This window comes from Mus pahari, chromosome 22 (genome assembly GCF_900095145.1).
Source record: "Mus pahari chromosome 22, PAHARI_EIJ_v1.1, whole genome shotgun sequence".
Lineage (NCBI taxonomy): Eukaryota > Metazoa > Chordata > Mammalia > Rodentia > Muridae > Mus > Mus pahari.
Genome location: NC_034611.1, coordinates 33,548,553 through 33,565,011, shown reverse-complemented (window position 1 = coordinate 33,565,011; position 16,459 = coordinate 33,548,553). Strand labels below are relative to the sequence as shown.

The window sequence follows — 16,459 nt, the reverse complement described above, 5'->3', positions numbered from 1 at the left end:
TGGATGGATGGATGGATGGATGGATGGATGGATGGATGGATGGATGGGTGGGTGGGTGGGTGGGTGGGTGGGTGGATGGATGGATGGATGGATAGATAGATAGATAGATAGATAGATAGATAGATAATTACAGATAGACTTAATTAATTCTAATCATAAAAATTAATAAACTGAGTAAAATTCACGATCAACTTGGGGGACACATAGAGTGTCCTTAAATGGCAGGTCTTCTTACATCAGACACCCAAGTAGCTTGAATTATAAGCTGGTAGTGACAAGTGCAGCTGGCACTAACTATTCTTTGAATAAAGAGAAAGCCAGAAGCATGGAGATTTGAAGCCAATGCACAGGCTTAACAGGTGCTGAAGCCACAGCATAAGACAAGCAATTTTTTTGTTTTTTTCATCAACTATTAATTGCATTTCATCACAATCACAAGTGTAATTAACAGCTGCAAATGCTTAGAAATGTAATACTACTACAGTATAGACCCCAACACATTTAATTTTAGTTTAATAGCAAATATAAAAATTATCAGCAAATTGAAAATGTCCCTTCTCTTTAAAAATTTCTTCTATTTCTATCAATGAGAACCAACTAGTACACATAATGTTCTTTATAAACCAGACACTAAATTTACTTCACCAGATGTAAAAATATTCTTGTTTTGCCTTCATCGCTGATTCTAACACACACACACACTTTGACCAATTCATTCAAATAAATCAGTTACAATATGATTCTAAGTTTTGTAAGTGTCAATATTTTTCAAACTTATAACTATATTGTTGTTCAAGTGGTGAATGGAGAAAGAGTCAAGGCATTAAGTATAACAGTATAACAAACTGTACATTCTGAGTTAGTCCTTGTGGTTTAATTTCTCAGAAAGGTAGCTGCAGGTTCTGTGAGTAAAGAAATGGAACAATTTCAAGACTTCTAATTTCTGAGGACAAATTTCTCTAGAGTTTCCCATCTTTAATCATTATTGTATATATAATGAAGCAGGGGTGGGAAACACAAACTCTTTGACCCCAACTTCCCTGTTAGCATCCAGTGTTCAGTTTGATGATGTGTCAACCTGGTTTACCTTTATCTTGATTTTCTAGTGGGCTTGAACAAATTTGTCTTCCATCCTTGCAATTTCAGGAGTAGCTGATGCTGGAAGAGTATCTTTTTCCTGACCTTTCAATTTATTGCATTCTAGTTAAATTTGTTTAATAGATCTTTTTCAAAAGATCATTTTAAAGGAGGCATAGTCGTCACAGAAGTGAAACACAGTAAGCACTCACACATTTCAAGTTATTTTAGTTTTCCATGAGATAACCTAGGACGATTTTAGTGTACTAAATTCTATACTACTTTTCTTAGTCTGGTCATCGAGTACTAAATGAATACAAGCTGACTCATCCCTCCCTTCTTTGAGTTGGCTTCATATGTACACAGCAATTAAAATTTGTTTTATTATTCGGGAAGTATCTCAGATTTTAAGTGTATATGTCTATTTGTCATGTACCCAATTATGTCTTTACAGTTGCTAAAACTGTGTTGTATTTCCTGGTAAGCAACAAAGAGAGAAGAGGAGAAAGGAACATGTAATAGAACACTGCCATTTAAATCAGCTCCCTTTGTTAGTGACATAAGTCCTGTATTGTGTGGGATCTAAGATGACAAAGATGACAGTTAAGCTGCTTGTAGTGATGAGCAGCTCATTGTAATGGGACGATTCAACAGGATAAATCACAGCAGCGCAAAGAACCCTGAGTCTGGGAATAGCCTTCCACTGAGGGACTGAGGGAACACTGAAAAACAGCAATCACTACCATGGGCAATTCTCTCATCTGCTGCTAGAGGCTCAGGATGGCTTGATGATGTTAAAGGAAGTCATAAAACCTACTGAAGCAACTAAATTGTCTGCTAAATGACTGGACACTGTCTAAAACAGTGCTCTGAGGGGGGAATGCAATTCTGATTCCCTTGCAGCAATTGGAAATACACATTTTCCTATAGTACACCTGTGTTATCCACCTCATGGTATTCAGTAAACTATCCCTAAGGTCCTGAGGCTAGAATCTGGCACTCCTGTAATCTGTACCCTATTTATTGGTTTCAGACATAAATTTATTTTGAAAAAAAAGAATGATTTTTTTCCATTTACTATATTAAAATAAACACTGTTCAGTGAGGCATATTAAATTTGCTTTGATAATGTGATGACCCTGTCTAAGTTCCACTACCATGGAAGTGATAAATATGTGAATATGTAAGTGTACCTGTGCCACAAGAAATTTTTGTACTGATTGAAGATCAGGTAAGGTCCCTGATAAGTTGAGGGCTGGTGTACCAACTCCATAGCACAGCATTGAAGGGTGAACACATGGGAGATTCTTGGTGAGGAGACAAAGAGAAGGATGTTCTAAAAGATAGTGTGGTTAGCAGAAAATGCGCTATTTTCTAAATAAATCATCTCTTTTAGAAATAAACTTTTAGTTTTGAACCAATTCATATTTTCCTCATCCAATTAAGAGGAGCTAAAGTTACATTTATCCAGTTGATCTCTGAGCCATGCTCTGAATTCATAATACTTTAACTAGTATTTTTAACATTTAATGAAACATTTTAGGAACAAGTAAAATATCAGGTGTGCTGCCCTGTCATCTTTCTTCTGAAAATGTCCCATTACTACTTAATTGGCAAGACACTAATGTTACTCAACATTCTGAAGTTTAAATTATTTATATCACCGTGTGGACTTACATTTTCCACATTAGTATTTCTGCTGCTTCATATATATATTCAGCATGTCACTCTTCACACCATTCCCATTTTCCTCTTTGCTTTATTTCTGTTTTTTCCAGGATATATGACTCAGTGGCTCAGTGCACTTTGTATTCTTGCGGAGAACCTGGGTTCTGTTCCCACTACCTACAAATTAGCTCACAACCATTTGTAAATCCAAGTCTAGTAATTCAGGCAGTCTCTTCAGGTCTATGCAGATACAAGAAATGCAATATTTTGCATATATAAACCTACTAGAAAACATTCAGACACATAAAATAAATATTTTTTTAAAAAATTCAAAGTCCATAGATATCATTTCTCTTTTATCTTTTAATGATTAATTAATTAATCAATCAATTAATTAATTAATTACTTTACACTCCAGATTTTATTCCCTCCCGTTCCACCCCTCCGAATGTATCACATCCCATACCTCCTCCCCACACCCCTGTCTACAGGAGGATGTCCCCACCACCCACCACCCACCACCCACCACCCACCACTCACCCCACCAGACCTCTAAACTCCCTGGGAGCTCCAGTCTCATGAGGGTTAGGTGCATCTTCTCTGACTAAAGCCAGACCCAGCAGTCCTCTGCTGTATGTGTGTTTGGGGACCTTATATCAGCTGGTGTATGCTGCCTGTTTGGTGGTCCAGTGTTTGAGAGATCTCCAGGGTCCAGGTTAATTGAGAATGCTGGTCCTCCTACAGGGTCACCCTCCTCTTCAGGTTCTTCCAGCTCTTCCCTAATTCAAACACAGGGGTCAGCAGCTTCTGTCCATTGGTTGGGTGTCAATATCTGCATCTGACTCTTTCAGCTGCTTGTTGGGTCTTTCGGAGGGAGTCATGATAGGTCTCATTTTGTGAGTGCTCCATAGACTCAGTAATAGTGTCAGGCATTGGGGCCTCTCCTTGATCTGGATTCCACTTTGGGCCTGTCTCTGGGTCTTCTTTTCTTCAGGACCCTCTCCATTTCCATCCTTGTAATTCTTTCAGACAGGAAAAATTACGGGTCAGAGATGTGACTTTGCGATGGCAACCCTCTCCCTCACTTGATGTCCTCCTATCTTCCTGCTGGAGGTGGGCTCTAAAAGTTTCCTCTCCCTACTGTCAGGCATTTCATCTAAGGTCCCTCTCATTGAGTCCTGAGAGTCTCTCACCTCTTAGGTCTCTGGTGCATTCTGGAGGTCCCCCCAACCTCCTAGCTCCTTGCCTGTTTCCTTTCTGCTGGCCCTCAGGATTTCAGTCCTTTTCCCTCATCCAATAGCAGATCAGAGTCCCCCCTCTTCACCCCCTACCCCTGTCCACTTTCCCTCCCAGGTCCCTCCTTCCCTCCTCACTTTTGATTACTTTCTTCTCCTTCCCAAAAGGGACTGAGGCATCCTCACTTGGGCCCTTCAGCTTGTTGACCTTTGTGAGTTCTATGGACTGTATCTTGGTATCTTGGGTATTCTGTAATTTTTTTGGGGGGGGGGGCTACTATCCACTTATTAGTAAATATATATCATGCATGTCCTTTTGGGCCTGAGTTACCTCACTCAGGATGATATTTTCCAGATATAATTTCTTAATGAGGCTTTAAAAAGCTTTTCTGGTCACCCTGGCCACTATGTCTTCTTCTTAGGAGACTTCTCCCGCACTGCAAGGGAAGACTGCTTACTAACACTGCCCACATGTGGCCGAATATTGATACCCATAGAAGCATCAGCTTTCCAAATAATAAAACCCAAATTGTTTGGAATCATTTTCTTAAATATTTTATGTATATACACCCAAAATGTTGCCACCCCCGCATGTTTTAAATATTTAAGATTCTTACTGTAAGGAAAATGGAAATGAAAACTATGTTGAGATTTCCTCATTCTGAAATCTGAATTACAAACATCAATAGAACAAATGACAACACATGTTAATGCAGGTGAGATGTGGAGAAAGGATAAACTCTTATCTATTGCTGGTGAGAGTGCAAACTGGTGCAGCCACTATGGAACTCAGCATGGTGATTCCTCAAAAAGGCGAAATGATCTACCCCAGTTAGTTTCATTAGCAGCATGAGTTCCAGGGCCCCCAGATTATCTCCCAGGTAATATCTAAAAATATCTCACACAACTTTTCAGTAAGTCAAGTACTTAACTGATTTTAAAGACTATGATAGACACACGCTGCTTCCAAATTGACAGCTTCTACGAATTTTTGGCTTCAGTGAATTAAAACGTCCTCATATTATGTGTGTGCATGTGTGTATGTGTGTATGATATGTATCACAAGAAAGGATAATCCACTTTTTAATGTTAGACCTCTCCCAGCTACAGTGAAACACTGTACAGAAGAACACACCTCACCTTACTCAGGGTTGCCCTCACTTGGATTCCCCACATTCTCTGAATTCCTTATTCCTTATCTTTGCTCTCTGACCCTCTCAGCATCACCCACTAAACCCAGGAACCATCCCTTCAGTGTCCATGGATTTGCACTTCTTTTCTCAGGTGCAAAAAAACCTACAGAGGTGTGGCTACTTGACTGGGAGAAATGGCAGGCACAAGATGACACCAAGGAAGAGTGTCCTCCACACGAAAGTCCACATGTGCTGGGAAGTATGAGGAAGAGAACTCAGGTCAGGGATAAAAGGCACTGATGCTCAAGCTTTGCCAACAGTCCTTTATTTAGTAGCTAGCTAAACGTATATAAACAGCAGAGGAAAAAATTAGAATCGCCTATTTGTGAACTGAGCACAGAGTTCTGTGTCTATCGTTACTCTTCTCTCTTGTTCTCCATGTTTCCCATGTCGTGCTGGTGACTCACGGGCCATTCTTTGGGTGTGGCATCTTCATATGTAATAAATTCATGGTCATCTTTTTTCATTTCTCCAAAGGCACTAATAGTTACCAATTCATCTTGCTTACTCTATCAAGACCTAAGACATGAGAGCCTGTGTCTAAATCTCACTAGATGGATTCTTCATCTAGGGAATAGAGATAAGAACATTACCTTTTTTCAGAAGGTGAGTTTAGGGATTAAGGTGACAGGTGATTCTAAATGACACAGAACACTGCTTAAGTACTAGTAAACACTATAGTGTTCTCAAACCTCAGTGTTCAAGTCTTCTTTAATTCCTTCAATACACAATTATTTCTACAGTTGATAAAACTAGCTCAAACTGAGTTTTAAATTCCCACTTACAAAATATTCAAGCTCATGTACATAGGTAATCTCTGCAAAGTGTTCCACTATTCCATTTTACATAAACATATAAAATATATTTTGCTGAAAATTACAAGATATATTTAATTATTTCCATAAATTGCATCATCTGAAACAATGATGCTCTGGACAGTAAGACCATATTTCAAAATAAGAAATGTGCAAATTTATTAAAATGCAGGAGTAAGCTATAAAAGACTATAATAAAATGTAAATATTTATTCAGCTAGTGATTGAGCAAGAGATGAGTGTTTAGTAACGGCCAATATATAATTTGTATACAAGACTTTACCAATGAATCTTTAATGCAATGTGTCAGTAAAAGGTGTTTATATTGTTAATTTATTGCAGTTTATTTTTTTGTCTAACATCTTAACAACAGCTTGATCTCTTAGGATGACCAGTGTTCTCCCAAATTTATTAAAACATATTTTCCTGTATCAGGTTCCTTTTTCCTGAAACTATGTTTGAAAGATGTTCAAATACAGAACTGAAACATACATTTGAGTCAAGCAAAGGAGATGGTAAAAGTGAGACATATGTGACTGAAAGGGATAAACTAGAAAATGTCTTAAATATCTTAAAATTCATGCTTTCTTATCTCTCAAATGGTCTAAATTGAAGTAGTACTAAGAAATAGAAGTATAATTAAATAGCCCATATGATTAGTTTTGCTTCGTTGAACACACTGAAAAATGTATGAGTTATTTCATTAGATAATTTAGTTCTTGCAACAAAACTAAAATGGTCAGGTTAGCCTAACCGTTCACGTTAAATAAGGAAGTCCATCTTTAAAGAGAAAGAGTACCGCTTGTAGTATAATTTTGAATAAACAAGGAATGCAAAATACTAATGCCCATTAGACATTAAAATGTTATGTCTTCACCACCCATCTGCTCCACCATGGGAAGCTGCTCTCTAACCAAGCCTCCGGAGCCAAGCGAGTCAGATCTACCAGGGAGCGTCAGGCCTTGAACACTTGAGCAGCGTGTCTGAAGACCCCATCCAACTCTCCAATGGTCAGCAACAACACGGCAAGCATAGCACAAGCCATGAAGCCGGTAGAGCCGCTGAAGATGGAAGCCAACATTGTCAGGATAAAGGTGTCCATGGCACCTGCTGACTTGACGGCCTACTGCGAGGCACATGCCAAGGAAGACCCTCTGCTGACCCCAGTCCCGGCCACAGAAAACCCCTTTCGGGAGAAGTTCTGCGCGATCCTCTAAGTCTCGGAGAGGAGGCTGAAGAGTGTTGGGGCTCCCAGGACGTACATGTAGAGTTCCTAGCAAAGTGGGCGCCTTTCTCGTCCACAGCATTTAAAGAGAGGAAGGAGAACCATCCTGGACCCTCCGGGCTGTGCATGTTTAAAGAACTGTCCCCTTATGAGAATGAAAGCTGATTCCGTGTCCCAACTTTAGAGATCCGACCCTGCAAACCGGCCTGGAGGAGGGAAATGTATTAAAAAAAAAAAAACAAAAAACAAAAAAACGAGATTGGTGTTTCTTCTTTTCTGCTGTCCCTCTAAGACCTTACATTTCTGCTTCATATTTATAAACAAAATAAACAGTAAAGCTGGTGTCCTGAGCTGAAAAAAAAGAAAAAGTTATGTCTTAATTAGGACCTATTTAGAATTGTATTACTATTAGATCCAAGGCAAAGAAATTAAGAGCAAATCAAAAAAATGAAGAAACTAAGGCAACTCTGTTAGATGAAGGTAGAGACAGGTATATGCTGACCCCGGTTCACTTCTGTCACTGGGGAATACAGGCGACATAGTGCATCTGCTGGACTGGAAGGAGTCGAGCTTAGCCATGGGCGGAGGCTTCCGGAATCTTGGTCAGTGTTGAGTGAGGAGAGAAACAGACTTCTCAGAGCCGGTTTTCAGTGAGACATCTCTCTTTTGTTAGGGGTAACAAGGGTACACAAACCTTGAAAAGTGGGTAGGGATTGTCAGAGTGAGTGTACTGTACGTCACTGGCTTGAACTGAGGTGCTGGGATTGCTTCATTTGCAGGAAAAGGAATTCCAGCAGTTCATTACCTCCACAAGGCTGGCAGTGGCTGTGTAGACCCTGTGTCCTGAAAAATGCTGGCCCTGAGCAAGGAGAGAACAGTTCTTCTCCTGCAGGTCTCAGGAAGAGCTTTTCTGGGTTTCCACAAGTCTCCCCCCCCCCCTTAGATAGTTTCTTTATTTACATTTCAAATGTTATCCTCTTTCCTAGTTTTCCCTCTGGAAAAAAAAAAAAAAACCCTATTCACTCCCCCCCTCCCCCTGCTCACCAACCCACTCACTCACTCCTGATTCCTGGCCCTGGCATTTCCCCTATACTGGGTCATAGAACCTTCACAGGACCAAGGGCCTCTCCTCCCATAGATGACCGACTAGGCCATCCTCTGCTACATATACAGCTAGAGCCAGGAATCCCTCCATTTGTACTCTTTGTTTGGTAGTTTAGTCTCAGGGAGCTCTGGGGGTATTGTTGTTCCTCCTATAGGGGTGCAAATTCCTTCATCTCCTTGGGTCCTTTCTCTAGCTCCTTCTTTGGGGACCCTGTGCTCCATCCAATGGATAGCTGTGAGCATCCACTTATGTATTTGTCAGGCACTGGCAGAGCCTTTCAGGAGGCAGCTATATCAGGCTCCTGTCAGCAAGCTCTAACATCACACATGATCTGGCTTGGCTTCCTGATTTTTACAGCGTTTTCGCTCCATAGATACTTGTTGGGCACAACATCGACAAAAATAAATTATTCTGGAAAGCAAGAGTGTAGAGCAAAAAAAAAAAAAAAAACAAGATACACGTATATTATGAGGAGACATAAACAAACGTTCAGTCACTCTTGGATAGGTAAACAACATACAATGTGAACAAATAAATTCTCATCATGGTTATAAGAAATGTTCTTTGTTTTGTTTGCTTATTTGTTTTGGCGCAGGTCTCACATAGCCTAGTATGGCTTGGAATTCACTATGTAGCTAAAGACAACATTGAACTCCCTATCTTCCACCATCTTCTCTCAAAATATTTTTCAGGAGAAATCTGTAAACATACACCATAACTCGGTTTTTTCGGTTACAGTACTTTGAGTAGTGTGTTTGTTATCAAAAAGCAACTTAATCACAATAATCTTTTCTAAATAACTTAGCAATTTAATTTCTATTATTGTAAATTCAATATGGTGATGTGTATTAGTATGAATTTATACCAATCTTTGCTTATATATTGCCTTGATTGATAGTAAGGCAGCTAGTATTGAACCTACACAGTAAATGTGAGTTAAATTTATATTCACATAAATGTGATATTTAAATATAGATGTAATTATTTATAAATATTCATATAAATATAAGGACCTGTCCAACAAACAGCTCGAATTCCTTTTCATGCAAATGAAGCTTATTTAATCACAGTTTGTTATACAAATGTTAATATAAGACAATAAAATTATAAATTCAATGAATAACAAGTCTACTAGCATTGTTAAAAATTTAAATATTTCTGTCTTTATTTATACTATTATCATAATTCTCCGGAGATTACAGGAATACATTTAAGTAAATTGCCAAGTCACTCTGCTTTTGATAGTTACAATGGTATAAATAGAATTGTGACTTTTAATCATGCACTTCGCAATTAACTATTTATCCATCTTGCTTCTACAACTATTACTTATAGCTGTAAATTTTACTAACTGCCTCATTCTTTCATTTTCTTGTTTTTAGATTGTAAGTTCATCATAAAATATTACACAGTAGAGGACAGACTGCCCAGGAAGGCAGGAAAATAGGATTTCATTTTTAACATGTCACAAAGGAAAGTCTCATGCTACAGTGTACTGTCTCCATGTGTAATGGGTCCTCCATTCCTCATGTGAGGATGTTAAAGCAAAATTAGTTCAGATTCTTTTAAAAGTTACTTAACAGAGCAATCTGTTTCTCTTAGAGTTTTAGTTATGTTTAACTGTATCCAAAGCAACTGTATCCTTGTTCATTTTTTTCACTTATAGTCAAACCAAAGAACATTTGTCACTACTTTCTTTAGATACAACCCTGTAACAAGATATAAAGAACAAAAGAAAAAAACTTTCTATCATGGACAGAAGCACTTTAAAACACTACACAGAAGTCCAAAGAACAGGTTCTTTTAAGAGGAGGTAAAAAAAACCCCATCCTACAGAGAAACTCATAGAGCTCAGGAATTAATTACAATTAAAATCAGGAAATCTCTAAAACAGATTCACTGGGCTTCTCCCTCTCTAAGAAGATACAAGCAGTAAAGACAGCTGAGAATCACTCCCACATAAGACAATGTGTAAAAGGGACTTTTATTTGCCTGTTCTAATTGTTCCCTCTGAGTCTTACTGCCTCCATCTGCTAACCTACCCCTAGTCCTGGAAGCTTCTAGCCTCCACACAATCCGATCTAGGCCTAGACTGATTTCAGTCTCTGAGACCTACTGCTAAGGAAGCTCACCCCTTCACAGTTCTTTCTGATCTCTGGCTAGCCGACTCAACTCAGCTGTTCTGGCTCAAACTCTCCAGGCTCCCCATTCAGTCAATTCAGTTTCTTACTGAATTGCACTGCGTGGCTTCACACTAATTATGGCAATCTGTTCTAATATTCTGGTTCCTTGTCATTCACTGGCTCATTCTATCTTAACCTGCATCTGGCTTGTTCTCTCTTCAAGCGGTCTCCGCAAAGCTCTCCCAGTAAAACTGCCTTCTCCCTTTCTGCCCCCTTAAGTAGCCACCCTCTCTGCTCTTTCTTTGCACTGCTCCCTCTTAAGCTTCTCTTCCTTTTCTCTTCTTGTGAGAGTTGGGCATAGCCTAATCTGTCAGATCTTTCTCTGATTGGTCACTTTGTCTGCCACTCAATTAGGCATCACTTTCATATATGGGTGCTTCGTTCTACAAACTAACTCTACCTTCACTGTTTGGGATTTATACGAAGGGCATGTCTGTATTCCTGCCAGGGGGATCAAAGGTGTTTGCTAAGGCTGAGTCATACCACAACTAGAAACAGCTTTTGTTACAACTAAAACAATCTCAGGGTCCTCAGTGTGATCAAATATCCTGGAACAACAAGCTGCTACAAACTCTGGGACAAGTCAATCTATTTGCTACCTTAAACATTCTTCCTGAAACATAGCACTCAGGTGTTGTAACATCATCATCATCAACAACAACAACAAAATCCTGTAGTCATGGTGTATATTTAGGATTTCTTCAAAATTATCGTCATTTGGGAATCAATGACAGGAAGATCAAGAGATCAAGATCATCCTCGGCTACATAGAAAATGTAATCTCATGCTGGGTTTCAGAAGACCTGCCTCAAAATAAATAAGCAGCAACATCAATAACAACAACAAAGCAAAAGCATTCCTTGAAGTCATAGATGAATATTTGTTCATTGAAAGAAAACACTTGTATAAATTTGATAAGAAATTCTTGCAAAAAATGAATCACTTCTCTGGGCTAAGGAGTTGGCTCTGCCATCAAGAACGCTATTGCCCTGGTGGAGGACCAGCATTCAGTTCGCAGCACCGACAATGAGCAGCTACAACGGCCTGTAACTCCAGTTACTGGAATTGTCAAATGCCACCAGCAGCTGTACCCACATGCACACACTCCCACACAAGAACATACAGGCCCACACATTAAATTACAAATAAAACAATAAAATAAAAATTCATTGCCCAGTAAGCATCTGTAGTTCTTAATATCTCCACAGTGAGGCACCATGGTCCAATAAATTAAAATACAAACTCTGAACAAAACTCTTTAAATTCAACAAGTAATGATACTTTCACCACAATTTTCGTGGAGTGGTGATGATGATATTGATGTTTCTTTTTTTTAAATAACTAGAAATAACTGTTTTATAGTAGAATGGTTAAACTAGATAGGTAACCTGGTGAGTGAGCTGGAAAGGGTGTTAGATATCAAGTCTGAATTAAATCACCACCAAGTTTCCATATAGTAGAAACAGAGAGCCAATTTCCGTGAATTGTCCTCTGACCTAAACACACGTGTCATAACAAACAAACACATGTTTTTTTGTTTCCTCTGACACTGTTTCAAGTTTACCAATACATGTCACCATGAAGCCTATCGTTGATATGTAGAAGTATGTTAGAAGGCTGGAGACATGGCTTAGTAGTAATGAGTACTTTCAGAGGACCCAAATTTGATTATTAATACCAACACTGGGAGACACATAACTCCTTGCAACATTGTTAGTATTTACTATTATATTTTATAGGGATTAGTGGCAAGCCCAAATAAATATACTAAAAATATTAAAACACAATAAACAATTTTTTTAATATTTAAATCTACAGTATAATTAAATTTATTGTGGATATTTTTCTTATTTTCTTTTATTTGAGACAGGGTGTTTCTCCATACCCCTGGCTGTCCTGGAACTTCTTCTATAGACCAGGATGACCTAGAACTCAAAGAGAGTCTGTCTGCCTCTGCCTCCTGAATGCTAGTATTAAAGGCCTGTAAACAACAACCAGCTAATGTGTTTCAAACTTATATCCAGATACTTTAAGTGATAAATTAGCACTATATTGTTAAAAACAATGACATCATGAAATTCACAGGCAAATGGATGGAGCTAGAAAAAAACATCCTTAGTGAGTTAACTCAGATCCAGACAGAAAATATAGTATGCACTCACCTACAAGTGGGTATTAGCTGTTAAGTAAAGGATAACCATGTTATAATCCGTAGACCCAGAAAGTTTATGTTACAAGGGGGGCTCAAGGGAAGGTGGAGAGCCATGGATCTTCCTGGGACGGGAGATTAGAATAGATTTTGTGGGTGGAGTGAGGGACAAATGAGGATGGGAGAGATTTCTGAGACAACTGGAATTTGGGGCCTTTGCAGTGGGGGCCTGATGTAAAAGCTTAGTTCAGTGGAAACTTCCTGAAATCTATAAGAGTGATACTACCAAAGTCTTCTAATAATGTGGGATATAGATCCTGAAATGGCCATCATCTAAAGCCAAGAAAGTTCCCCAGCAGTGATACTGGGACATCAACCTAGATATAAAACCATCAGGTGGGGTGGGGATGGGGACATCCATGTGAAGACAGGGGGATATGGAGGAGATATAGGATGTGGAACAGTCAGAGGGTGGATGGTGGGGAGGGGAATACAATATGGAGTGTAAAAAGTTAAAAAAAATAATAAAAGAAAGAAAATATAAACTAAGAAGGGAAAAAAGAGTTTAAAATGATGACAGCTGTGCTTTAAAATCATTTTGAGAAAATAATTCCTCAGATGTGTATACATGAGAAATTACACATTTTCAATGTATCCATAGGATCCTACTTCAAATAGAGTATTGGCCTGCCTGCATCTTTGGCATCATGACTTTGCTAAGTAACTCATGCTGGTCCCTATCACTGAGCAAACAGAAAGGTTTGCTTGTTTATTTATTTATTTATTTATTTATTTATTTATTTTTACAATAATCAATCCATTACTGCTCTACTCTTACTTCCGTGGGTCTTTCTTAGGGTATATCAGTTGTTTTCACATGAGTCTTCTTATGGAGAGTTTATAAAAATGCCAAGTAAAGAAAAGTGATTTCACAAAATATTACAGTAAAGAGAGATATTAAGCAGTACTGGAAGTTTTATAAAGGAAAAATATCAGCAAATACTATTTTAGATGACATTAATTTTTTCCATGTAGAAATGTAAAGTAAGAGTGGTCCTCATGGAAGCCACAAGTTATGAACAATAAAATAAGGAAACTTTAGCATGATTTTTCATCACCAATCTATTCTATTACATCTTTTATATAATTTACTAAGTGACAGAAAATGCTGAAAAGCTGTAAATGAATACATCACTTCCACTTGCAATTCATTCTCATTTTGTCTTTATGCATACAAAATAGTATTAGTCCATTTCGCTAGATCCTAAAAATGCATTTGATAAAATTCAGCATCCCTTCATGTTAAACATCTTGGAAAGATCAGTAATTCAAAACCCCTACCTAAACATAGTAAAAGCAATATATAGCAAACCAGTAGCCAACATCAAACGAAATGAAGAGAAACTTCAAGCAATCCCACTAAAATCAGGGACTAGATGAGGCTGCCCACTCTCTCCCTACCTATTCAGTATTGTACTTGAAGTCCTAGCCAGAGCAATTTGACAACAAGATCAAGGGGATACAGCTTGGAAAGGAAGAAGTGAAAATATCACTACTTGCAGATGATATAATCATATACTTAAGTGACCCCAAAAATTCCACCAGAGAACTCCTAAAGCTGATAAACAACTTCAACAAAGCTGGATATAAAATTAACTCAAACAAATCAGTATCCTTCCTCTACTCAAAGGATAAACAGGCTGAGAAAGAAATTAGGGAAATGGCACCCTTTACAATAGTCACAATGTAAAGTATCTTGGTGTGACTCTAACCAAACAAGTGAAAGATCTATTTGACAAGGACTTTGAGTCTCTGAAGAAAGAAATCGAAGAAGATCTCAGAAGATGGAAGGCTCTCCCATGCTCATGGATTGGCAGGATTAACATAGTCAAAATGACCATCTTGCCAAGAGCAATCTACAGATTCAATGCAATCCTCATCTATGCATTCAGCATTGTCTCTGCTAGATGGTAAGTTTCTGACTGTCCACATTTTCTTTATTAGCTTAAATCATGCATATATGCATTAACTATGTCCAATTTTATATTTATTATGAACTTATAGCAAATATTGGTAAGCAATAGGCACCTCCATCTCTCTCATGTAAGTAATCTTTTTCAGGAAAGGAATACTGATATTTCTTGGCAATTGATCTTAAGTTTAAATAAACGAATGTGGCAGTGTCCAGAAAAACTATGTTGCCATGTTCCTAAAAAATACAGTAAATATGGGATTAAATCAGGACATTTTAGATTTGGGCTCATTTTACTCATGAACATTGAAAATGTCATTAGTTTGGGTATTTTAAAACATTCTTCCTTATAGTTTTTCAACAGAAACTACTTATGTCATTCAACTTATTTCTTATGTTGCCCTGGATGTTTAGATTATACTGTCATTGTAATTATATAAATAGCAAACATGTTGCTATCACAGTGGTAAAGAAATGTGACTGGTAATTATGGACTGGACCTTTGTCCTCCAGTTTTGCTAGATATCCATGTTAGTTCTGATAACTCAGTATTCATCAATAATAACAAATTTTTATCCCACTTTCATTTTTAACAATTATTTAATTCTCCTGATTTAATTGAATTCTTAAAGGCTAAATGAAATTTGAATAAAAAGAAATAATAAACATTTTCTCTTTTGCTACACTTTATTATGTTTTAATATTTTATAAATGCCATAATAATGATCACCATTACTGTCATTATTATTATTGTTTAATCAGAAATTAACACAAAAATGTTGCCTTCAGTGTTGGTATTCACCAGGAGATTATGATTTAAATATGGCAAACATTCTAAGTCCCAGTTTTTTTTAACACTGTATATTTTTTTTATTCAGTTTACAGTTTGAAACCTGCTATCATAAATCACTCTTTCCCGTGTGTAATTTCAATAACACAGGACCTGTACACTTGTTTCTACCATTCTACATTTGATTTAGATTTGACAAGAAAACACCAAACCAAGCTAGAGGGAATATTGTCCATCACATGGAAACTATCAGGTTCAATCATAGAAGTGTCATCCTTAGCTTCCATGGATTAGGGTGCCGCACACTTTTAAATGGATTCTTTTAAATGTAATGTCTTTACTTTTTAAGGAATCATCTATCATTCTGGTTTACCAGCTGCCTAAACCATACAAATGTATACTTTTTAAAAAACTACCACATTATAGTTTGAGACAAGTATGTATGCCATCAGTACAATGTCAAGATGTGATTCACAGAGTCCTGATTTAGAAACCTGGACTCTGCATTCTTAGGACTCATCAGAAAACACATGTTGAGATGAGATCATTTGTATGTAAATACTGCCCCGTTCATTGAGTTAAGTATTAGGTGACCCGAATGAAGTTGTATTGCATGGATGGCATTTATTCTACTCTATCTGATGCTGCAGTTTTCCTGCATGCATGAATACAGGGATAACACTCACCCAGGGTGAGCAAAGAATAGCTCCATTCAACAGCAAAGCAAGTTGAACTGAAGAACTGATGTTATGATCATCACCCCAGGGTCAGAACAGCTTCCTGAGAAAAGTAGAATTTACGTTGCATGGACTCCAGGACTTTTCTATTTGAACAAGTCCTTCATCACAGATTTTTATTAGAGTCTCTCAGAATCTAGGGTAAAAGGAAATATCCACTAAAATCAATAACTGACCATAATGTCATTTGTGATAATTTTGAAAAACTGCACAATTACTTTATAGAAAGTATCTAGCATGACTTAGAAGATTTCTAGAAACTAAGTATTATGAAACGTCATAGTGATTTATTACATGTCTTTTGAATAAC

At 37.7% G+C, this 16,459-nt stretch overlaps 1 pseudogene; it reads left to right on the top strand.

The window, feature by feature from the left end:
- The first annotated feature begins 6,995 nt into the window (after nt 1–6,995).
- Nucleotides 6,996–7,205, top strand: LOC110338876 (annotated as a pseudogene).
- The last annotated feature ends 9,254 nt before the right edge of the window (nt 7,206–16,459 follow it).